This window comes from Dipodomys ordii, unplaced genomic scaffold, assembly GCF_000151885.1.
Source record: "Dipodomys ordii isolate 6190 unplaced genomic scaffold, Dord_2.0 Scaffold101, whole genome shotgun sequence".
NCBI lineage: Eukaryota > Metazoa > Chordata > Mammalia > Rodentia > Heteromyidae > Dipodomys > Dipodomys ordii.
The window spans coordinates 1,605,977-1,614,890 of NW_012267317.1; the positions used below are offsets into that span (position 1 = coordinate 1,605,977).

Below are 8,914 nucleotides of genomic sequence, written 5' to 3' on the forward strand. Positions count from 1 at the left end.
CGCGCGCCCTGACCCCGTGCGCCCTGACCCCGCGTGCCCTGACCCCGTGTGCCCTGACCCCGCGTGCCCTGACCCCATGAGCCCTGACCCCATGAGCCCTGACCCCACGTGCCCTGACCCCGTGTGCCCAGACCACCCCGCGCGCCCTGACCCCGCGCGCCCTGACCCCGTGCGCCCTAACCCTGCGTGCCAGGACCCCATAAGCCCGGACCCCACGTGCCCTGACCCCGTGTGCCTGGACCCCACACACCCGGACCCCACACACCCGGACCCCACACACCCCGATCTTGCGCACCTTGACCCCGTGAGCCCAGATGCAGGGCCAGTGGTGGTCAGCATGGACGGTAGGGACACTGGTGGTCAGCATGGACGGTAGGGACACTGGTGGTCAGCATGGATGGTAGGGACACTGGTGGTCAGCATGGATGGTAGGGACACTGGTGGTCAGCATGGATGGTAGGGACACTGGTAGGCTCCCTAGGCTCACGCACAGTGTACAGATGGGAAGCACGATGGCCAGTGGAACATTACACATGAGCCACAGACATTCAGCCGCCTGCAGCACTGGGCCCACGCGGGCTGCCCCTGGGTGTGTGGGCTGCCCCCAGGAGTGTGGGGTGTCCCTGGGTGTGGGTGTCCCCGGGTGTGGCTGTCCCCGGGTGTGGCTGTCCCAGGGTGTGGGCTGCCCCTGGGTGTGGGGTGCTCCAGGTGTGGGCTGCCCCTGGGTGTGGCTGCCCCTGGGTGTGGCTGTCCCTAGGTGTGGCTGTCCCTGGGTGTGGCTGCCCCTGGGTGTGGGCTGCCCCCGGGTGTGGGCTGCCCCTGGGTGTGGGCTGTCCCCGGGTGTGGGCTGTCCCCGGGTGTGGGTGTCCCCGGGTGTGGGTGTCCCCCGGGTGTGGGTGTCCCCGGGTGTGGGTGTCCCCGGGTGTGGGGTACTCCAGGCGTGGGTGTCCCCGGGTGTGGGGTGCTCCAGGCGTGGGCTGCCCCCAGGTGTGTGTGGGTGTCCCCAGGTGTGGAGGTCGCAGGTCCCAGCTGATGATGTTCACTGACTTTGATTCCATACCACAGTCCAAGGAAAGCACACAACAGAACTCCAGGACTCCCCTCTCAGCGAGAAGGCGGGCTGAAGGCAGGAGTGGGGGGGAGAAAGCCTCACCCATGGCAAGGTTCGGGCAGGCACAGGCTGTGTGCTTCTTCTTTAAAGTCAAATTAGGGACTTCATCTGATTAGGAAAAGCAGTGCAGGTCCGGGCTTCAGGCACACCTGGCTTGGTATCTGAAGCGTCACTCCCAGGATTTCACCCAAACCTTAAAATTATACTCAGAGACAACCAAAATTGCAAAAAGGCGTGCTGGCTGGTGCTCCTGCTGATTGGCCCTGTCACACAGAGCCGCCCACCACAGGGTTGTGGTTTACATTTCAGAAGAAACAAATGTCAGAAAAATACGTGCCAGAAATGCATAGCCTCAAGTGGATTCCCAGAATATTCTAAAGCCGGTGAGCCTCATTCAGTCCCCTCCCCTGTCTTTATCTCTAATGAGATCTACTGTTCAGAACAATCACTCTGTGGTGTCACAAGATCTTTTATCATGGTGGCTCATCCACCAGACCAGCTGGAATTGTTGTGACATTTAGTAATTATTTCCAATGCAGAAAAAACTAACGGACCGAACGCCTTGAAGTAAGTCTCAGTTAGACCAGGAAATTAAGTTGTTGCGTGTTGGGAAATCCCATTCCTCGAATCGACCAGCTCACCAAAGTGTTCAATAACTCAACTGTGATCCAGAGCATGTGGCACATTACAGAAGCCTTGGCCTCAGTGGTCTGGCAAGGGCCGGAGTGCACCGGCCAGGCCCACCTCAGTCCTGGGGGCTTGCTAAGAAGGTGGGAAGAAGTCACTGTAAGCAGAGGGAAGGAGCACGCACAATCCGACATTCACAGCTTCAACCCTCTCAGTGCCAAGATGCCCCAAACGTGGCCATTCCTGCGGCCATCACCTGTACCATGGCCTGCGGGCCACGGGTCTGGGCCCTGCCCCGTGGATCCTCATTCTCCACAGGCAATGTGCCCTTTCAACCCCTTTTCTCAAAGACACTTCCCCCCCAACCCCCCCCGTCCTGTCTCTCGCTGCCTCTAACCCAGAAGCAGAATTTAAAATATGAGATTCACCTGTTCGCTCACGTACAGATGGACATTAAAAACGCACGGGTCCTTAAATGTAGAGAGAGGGGGGCGGGGGGGGGGAGGGGAGAATGCATGCTCTGCTCTCGAGGAAAACCTTTTACTTTTGGTGATGTCCAAATCCACAGCAGATAGCGATCAGAAGCTTGAAGGACCCTGGGTGCCAGCACGTGCCCGTGATGAGCCGGGGTGCTACTGGGGGGTGGACCCCACATCCAGCCATGGACGTGAAGCCATGTGGCTGCCCATGCATGCCGCCAGCACCCTGCGTCTGCGTGAAGTCCAGGAGAAAAGGCAGGAATGCCAGGGTGGCCGTCTGCATCGAGGGTCCCCCACGGAGGAGGGAGAAGCCTTTCCTGTTTGTGAACTCAGTTATTGGTGCGCCCGCCCGGTGCCCTGGGTGAGCTGATGCGTTGTCTTCCACACACATCACTGTCCTGGACGTCAGCAGTGACATGCATCCTCCCGTGCCCTTCTAGTTCCTCACTTGGTGGACGGGGCCCTGTGCGTGGACGCGCTCAGACGAAGACCACCCCTCCCTGGTTAGCGAGCTCCGTGGGGATGCCTGGGGAGCGGAGGCCACGAAGCGGCGTCAGGCCGCGCCCTCGGGGGTGGCCTGCCGTGGGGATGCCTGGGGAGCGGAGGCCACGAAGCGGCGTCAGGCCGCGCCCTCGGGGGTGGCCTGCCGTGGGGGGGGGTGCCCTGTAGCATCGCTAGTGCTGTACGCCCCACACAGCCATCTTATGGTTAATCTCAAAGCAGATTGCTGGTCCCAGAGCCTGGGAGGTAGACGCCACCCGGCTTCGGGCGTCAGAACGAGGCTCTGGAGGAGCCTCTGCTCCCAAGGCAGTCCCTGAGCACCACAGAAAAGGTCTGGTCCAATAAATCAGGCCTCTCTCCCTCCCTCTCTCTCTCTGCCTCTGTCTCTCATTTTTCCTGCCCTGGTTTGTACTGTGAGGCAGAGGAAGGAAGAACTCGTAATGATGATTAGGACCTTAGGGGTGTGCTTTGGGAGGCCTCTGCCACCGGAAGTCCCCAGCTGAGTAGGGATTCTTGATGCCCTTTGTGCCTGCCGCCCCTCTGCCCGTCCATCAGCCCACAAGGGGCCGGGGAGAAGCGGGGTGGCTGTGTCACCAAGGCCTGCCCGTGTCCAGGATTCCTAAGGGGCGCGGGGAGCGTGTCAGGGGACGCAGAGGTACAAGCACGGCCCCCGCACGTGGAGACCCGCACGCGTGAGGCTGCCACAAGGCGGTGGTGTCTGGCCCGCTTTGACCAGCTTTGCCGGGGCTGTGGAGGCACCAGAAACTCATGGGAAGTCGCCGTGCCACCAACGATGAACACTGGCTGAGGTTCAGACGGAGAGTGGGCGCCCTCTCTCCAGGCTCGACCCCGCCCCTCAGCAGGGCTGAAGAATCCTGAGACCAAGCCTCCAGCTGTGGGTGCTGCAGGAGGAAGACTGCCCAGCTACCCACTGGCTGAGGGTGCCAGAGGCAGACTCTAGAGGAAGCGCACAGATCTCAGAGCTCGCCTTGCCTTGCTGCTTGTGTCTTCCGGGCTCGCCCCCCCCCACCCCTGCCTAGAGCGGGCAGGCGGCATCGGGGATCCGAGGCCTTGGTGCCAGATCAGCCCAGGCCCAGTCACGGGGAGAAAGCAAGGAGCAGGAAGCCCCCACATCGTCTCCAACTGAGCGATTCACAGTGTTCTTCCAAGGAGGAAATGGAGGCCGGCGCTGGAGTGCTCAGGGAACAGGGGAGGAGAGCGGGAAGCAGGATGTGAGGCAGCTGTTGCTGCAGACATCAGGGCTCAACAGGGCCTGAAGCGCCAGCTCTGCAGGACGGCGCCATGTTGAGATGAGAGAGAAGCAAAACATTCTGAGACTCACAGGAACTGCTCATGTCTCGTCTCAGCAGCCCTGACACGGGCAGTCGACTATTGGTAGCGCGGGGTAAACGTCACGTTAAGTGAAGTACATCAGGCCCGGAGAAACAAAGGCGCCGTGGTTCCCCTTACCCGTGGAAGCCATAATGAGCGTACAAACTCCTGAGGAAACACGCTAGGTGGTGTGCAGGTGTGCACAAATGCATTAACGGGGTACTGGCTGGCCATGGCACACAGGCAGATTACAGGAAGAAGACGGGTAGGCACTTACTTCTGTGGCTTCCTCGTCTCAGTCCCCCACTGACCCAACTGAGCAGAGAACTGGGCACAGAGCAGGAACTCAGGCTATCTCTACTGGCCCTGAGGATCCCTGGGAGGCTGGGGCAGAGTAGAACACCACAGCAGGAGTCGCGGGCTTGGAAGCTGTCTCTGTAGGGATGAGGCGTGACTTTGTGAGGGCATCTGCTCCCCGGGGCCTCCCTGCCATCCCTGTGAGTTGTAGAGAGGGGGAAGACCCTGAAAACAGCAGAATCCTAGGACTGGGAAGCCAGGAGGACAGAGGCCCAGTGCTGCCAGGTGTGAATTTCGTTCATGCACACCTCAGGGCACACCTGACCTGTTTCAACACGTGGCTCTCGGTGCACTGCCAAGTGTCACTCTCCCACAGACCCCGTCAGATCCATGTGCCTGTGTGCTCACTTGCGTCCTCTGGGCTTGCCGTCACCTGCTTACCGGCCTTGTGACACAGCCTGGTGAACCCTGCTCCAGTGTGTTGCTGACAGAACCAGATGCCAAGGTTGTATTGTGGCTGAGCGCCTGCCAGCCAGCCGAGCGCCTCATCCGCCAGGCCAGGCCAGGCAGAGTCAGGTGCTGTTTTTTCCGATGCCCTCTCTGGTCACTAACCTGCCAAACGGCCTGTTGTCTCTGTTTCATAGCCCCTCTCACACGGGCCATGGTGAGGGACAGCACGGAAACGTATTTATCCAGAAAGCCTAGCCTCAAGACTCCCGACTTCCTGAACTAGGTACTTGTACGGATGAAAGCTCAGAATCCTCTGACCGGCTGTGGCTGTTAGGGTGAGGGGTAGGGTAGGGTTATACTAGGGGTTAAGGGCCAGGTCAACACGTCTATAGAACAGAGCTTCACTTTCTCTGCCTGGTGCTTCTATGCTCCCCACGTCTTCCCCAAGAACTTCCCCTCCCTGGTGAATAGAAAGGATGACCTGTCCAGCACAGCAAACGCAGGGGTGTGTGGCGGGGACGGCACCCAGGGCTGGCGCTCCCTACGGCCAGCTCATCTGAACATGGAGGTGCCCAGATGGTCACCCTAACACAGAGATGGATGGGCTTCCTCCAAGGTCAGCTTGTGTGAGTGCATTACACAACTGCAGCTCACACCAAGATCGCTCCCAGTTCATGCCAGGTAACACCAGTTCACACCAGGTAACACCAGTTCACGCCAGGTAATACCAGTTCACGCCAGTTCACACCAGGTAACTCCAGTTCGCACCAGGGAAGGCCAGTTTCCGCTGTACATCTTCTGACAGTTGTTAGGATGGAGACAGAGGCAAGCCAGAGATGTGAGGGTGGAGGGGGGACATCTTTAGACTGAAAGTGGAGTGCCCTCCATTTCAGGTGAAGACCACTGTGCTGAGAAGGGCCGTTCTGTGGTGCCACAACGGGGCTGCTATGTCCAGGTGTCCGTCCCCTGATGAAGGGGAGCAGCAAGGAGAGACGCGCTGCCAGCGGGCTTCCCTGCCGGGCCAGGCCGCCCGGAATCTCAACACAGAGCACAGAGGGGAGGTGTGGCGGCTCTGCACATGGGAGCAGTGGCTTCGGTGTCAGCGGCCTCCGCCCAGGTCTGGTTCTACCAGCAGCTCTACGTGCAGCCAGCGTCAAGTCATTGTTCACCATGGGAAACATTACAGTTGTGCATTAGCCAGTACAGCCTGCTCAGGTGAAGAGCCCCTCAGGCACAGGATGTGGAGTAGCAGAGACCGGGAGAGGGGAGGGGTGGAGGGGAGAGGTGGAGGGGCAATATGGTGGTGACGGCAGAGAGAGTGGGGATGGAGGGGATGGTGGCGATGGAGTGGTAATGACAGTGGTGGCGATGGTGGAGATGATGGAGTTGATGGTGGAGATGATGGTGGAGATGATGGTGGAGATGGTGGTGGAGATGGTGGCGATGGAGTGGTTATGACAGTGGTGGTGATGATGGTGGTGGTGATGGTGGTGATGGTGGTGATGGTGATGGTGGAGATGGTGGAGGTAAGGATAGTGAAGACAGAGGAAGTGGAGAGGAAGGAGGCAGTGGTGTTGGAGGTAGCGATGGAGAATGTAGGTGGAGGGAGGGGATGAGGTGGTGGAAGGGGTGGGAGAGTTCAGACCACTGAGCATGAGGACTCTGCCATTTTGTACTGTCTGCCTTGCTCTGACAACCTTAGAGGAACTAGTCATAGACCATGTTCCACGTAAATCAGAAAGGAAGAAGGCTGAGCCAGTGTGGGGTGTGCAGTGGATACTGTGAGGGGCAGCCTGGGGGCAGGGGCCTCGAGAATGTGAGAGGCTCAGGAACTGCGGAATCTGTGGGTGCAGTGTGTGGCCATCTGTGGGTGCCCTGTGCGGCCATCTGTGGGTGCTGTGTGGGCAATCTGTGGGTGCCGTGTGCGGCAATCTGTGGGTGCCGTGTGCGGCAATCTGTGGGTGCCGTGTGCGGCCATCTGTGGGTGCCGTGTGCGGCCATCTGTGGGTGCCGTGTGTGGCATGGTGCTGTGTGTAGTTAGGCACCACATGCTGAGCACACACACACATGGCCATGCAGGGTCACTATGTAGTTCTGGTGGAAAATGGGGAAGAAGTGAAAACTTACATCTCCAGCTGTTACATGTGTGGGTGTCTGTACCCACAGGTGCACCTGAGTCTGTAGTTCACACATCTGCACATCTCCACGAATATCTCCATCTCTGCACCATCGGTGCAAAATGAAGCTATGCCATACAAAAAGAACATCATGTTTCACAAAAGGCAGAAGGGAAAACAAGTGCCCAGTGCATTCTACAGGGGGCAAGGTTGGTACAGAGCAAAGCTAGAAACTAGAGAGGCCTGCAGGGACCGGTGAGGGCGCTGGACCAGGCCCTCTGCGGCTCTAAAACCTGGCCAGTGGGATCAAAATACAGAAGCAGAAGTAAAAGGAAACTGAAGGGAGAGGCCTCAGGGCCTTTGTCAGCCAAGTCTGCAGGTGGTGGGGCCACAGGCCCCGCGGCCTGGTCCAGGGGCACCTGAACACGGTGCTGAGTTTTTTCTCAGGCTCCACAATCTCTTTGGGACCTGTGGTTGTCAGGCAACCAGGACCAGTCCTGGATGGGTGACTGCACTCCATCTGAACAGGACATGTAAAGACATGCATAATAATGGGTAGACACATACATCAGCACAAAGCAATGTGTCTTCAAAGCAACGCTGCTGGCCATCTGCTGTATCGTACATCAACACCCAGCTCCCGGGCACCTGAGCCCTGAAGAGGCAGCGGAGCTGGCGGTGTCTGCTCTGTCAGTGCTGCTGGGCTTGTATGTGAGACGCTCAGAGCCATGGGATGGGCTGGGGGGGGGATAATGGAGTCCTCTCGTTCCTCTCCACCCACAGCATTTTCGGTGCCCATGCCCCCACAGTGCCCTTTGCCTGCCAAGGTGGAGCTGAGCTGCGTGGGGCTGCCATTCTCAGTCCTTCCCAACATGGATGTTTTCTGAGACAACCCCTAGTTTTCCTGATGGCAGCTGTGTGGTCCTGTCTACTCCCCACTTGCTCCAACAGTGGGGCCCTTTGTCCCTGTGGGGTTTGCTCTGCTCTACACAGCCAAGGGTCTGCCCACGAGAGGCCGCCTGACCCTCCTCTCCCAGTGTCCCCACACAGAGCGAGGGTTCACAGAGGAGGAGTCCTAGGGTGCTGACGAGCCTCACCGCGGCACAGGGCCCCTGGCATTTTGGCTCCATGACTACAGGAATATTAGTGTAGTCTTCTGAGGCGCATGCGCCAGCCCGGCGGACGACCGGTGAATGGCCCCGCCTCCCACCCGAGCCTGCCCCACCCGGCGTCTTCCTTGCTATTGGCGATGCTGGCGTTTCTCCTGCCTGAAGGCAGGTGTGCTGGCCCTGGCGATGCTGGAGTTTCTCCTGCCTGAAGGCATTCGTCCCACTGCTCTGTGCCAGCCTGTGGAGTGACGAGAGCTGTAGGCTTCTGGGCATCTTGGCTTCTATCCCTCCCGAGGTTTTGGGAGCATTTTTTTAAAGCATGACTCCTCCCTCCCCCAAGGTTGTGTCTTCTTTTGCCTTTTCTTGCAGGTGCGCCTCTAGGATTCTCCGTCTGAGATGGGAGGGCGTCCACCCGCCCCGCCGGACGCCACGGGACTGACCGTGCCGCCACACTGGTGCCTGATCACAACAGAGCCAATCGCACTCTGGCTCCTGTTCAGGGCCTTGCCTGAGTATCACTACTTGGCCCCTCCACAGTGACCTCTGAGCAATGCCCAGCGGAGGGCTGGGTGGCCAGTGTGTTAAGTGAACTTGAACTTCCAAGACAGGGCAGGGTGGCGCCAGGGGTCTGGAGTCACATGACACAGACATCCGTGTATCACCTCCCCCATGCTCCCTGCATCACCTCCCTGTGCTCCCTGCATCACCTCCCCCGTGCTCCCTGCATCACCTCCCCTGTGCTCCCTGCATCACCTCCCGGTGCTCCCTGCATCACCTCCCCCGTGCTCCCTGCATCACCTCCCCCGTGCTCCCCCATGCTCCCTGCATCACCTCCCTGTGCTCCCTGCATCACCTCCCCGTGCTCCCTGCATCACCTCCCCCGTGCTCCCC

General features: G+C 59.3%; 1 protein-coding gene across 1 annotated transcript in view; it reads right to left on the minus strand.

Moving 5' to 3' along the window:
* Positions 1 to 8,914, minus strand: part of Dpp6 (dipeptidyl-peptidase 6) — a 196,405-nt gene that overhangs the window by 45,970 nt on the left and 141,521 nt on the right. The gene's annotated exons all lie outside the window — the stretch shown is intronic.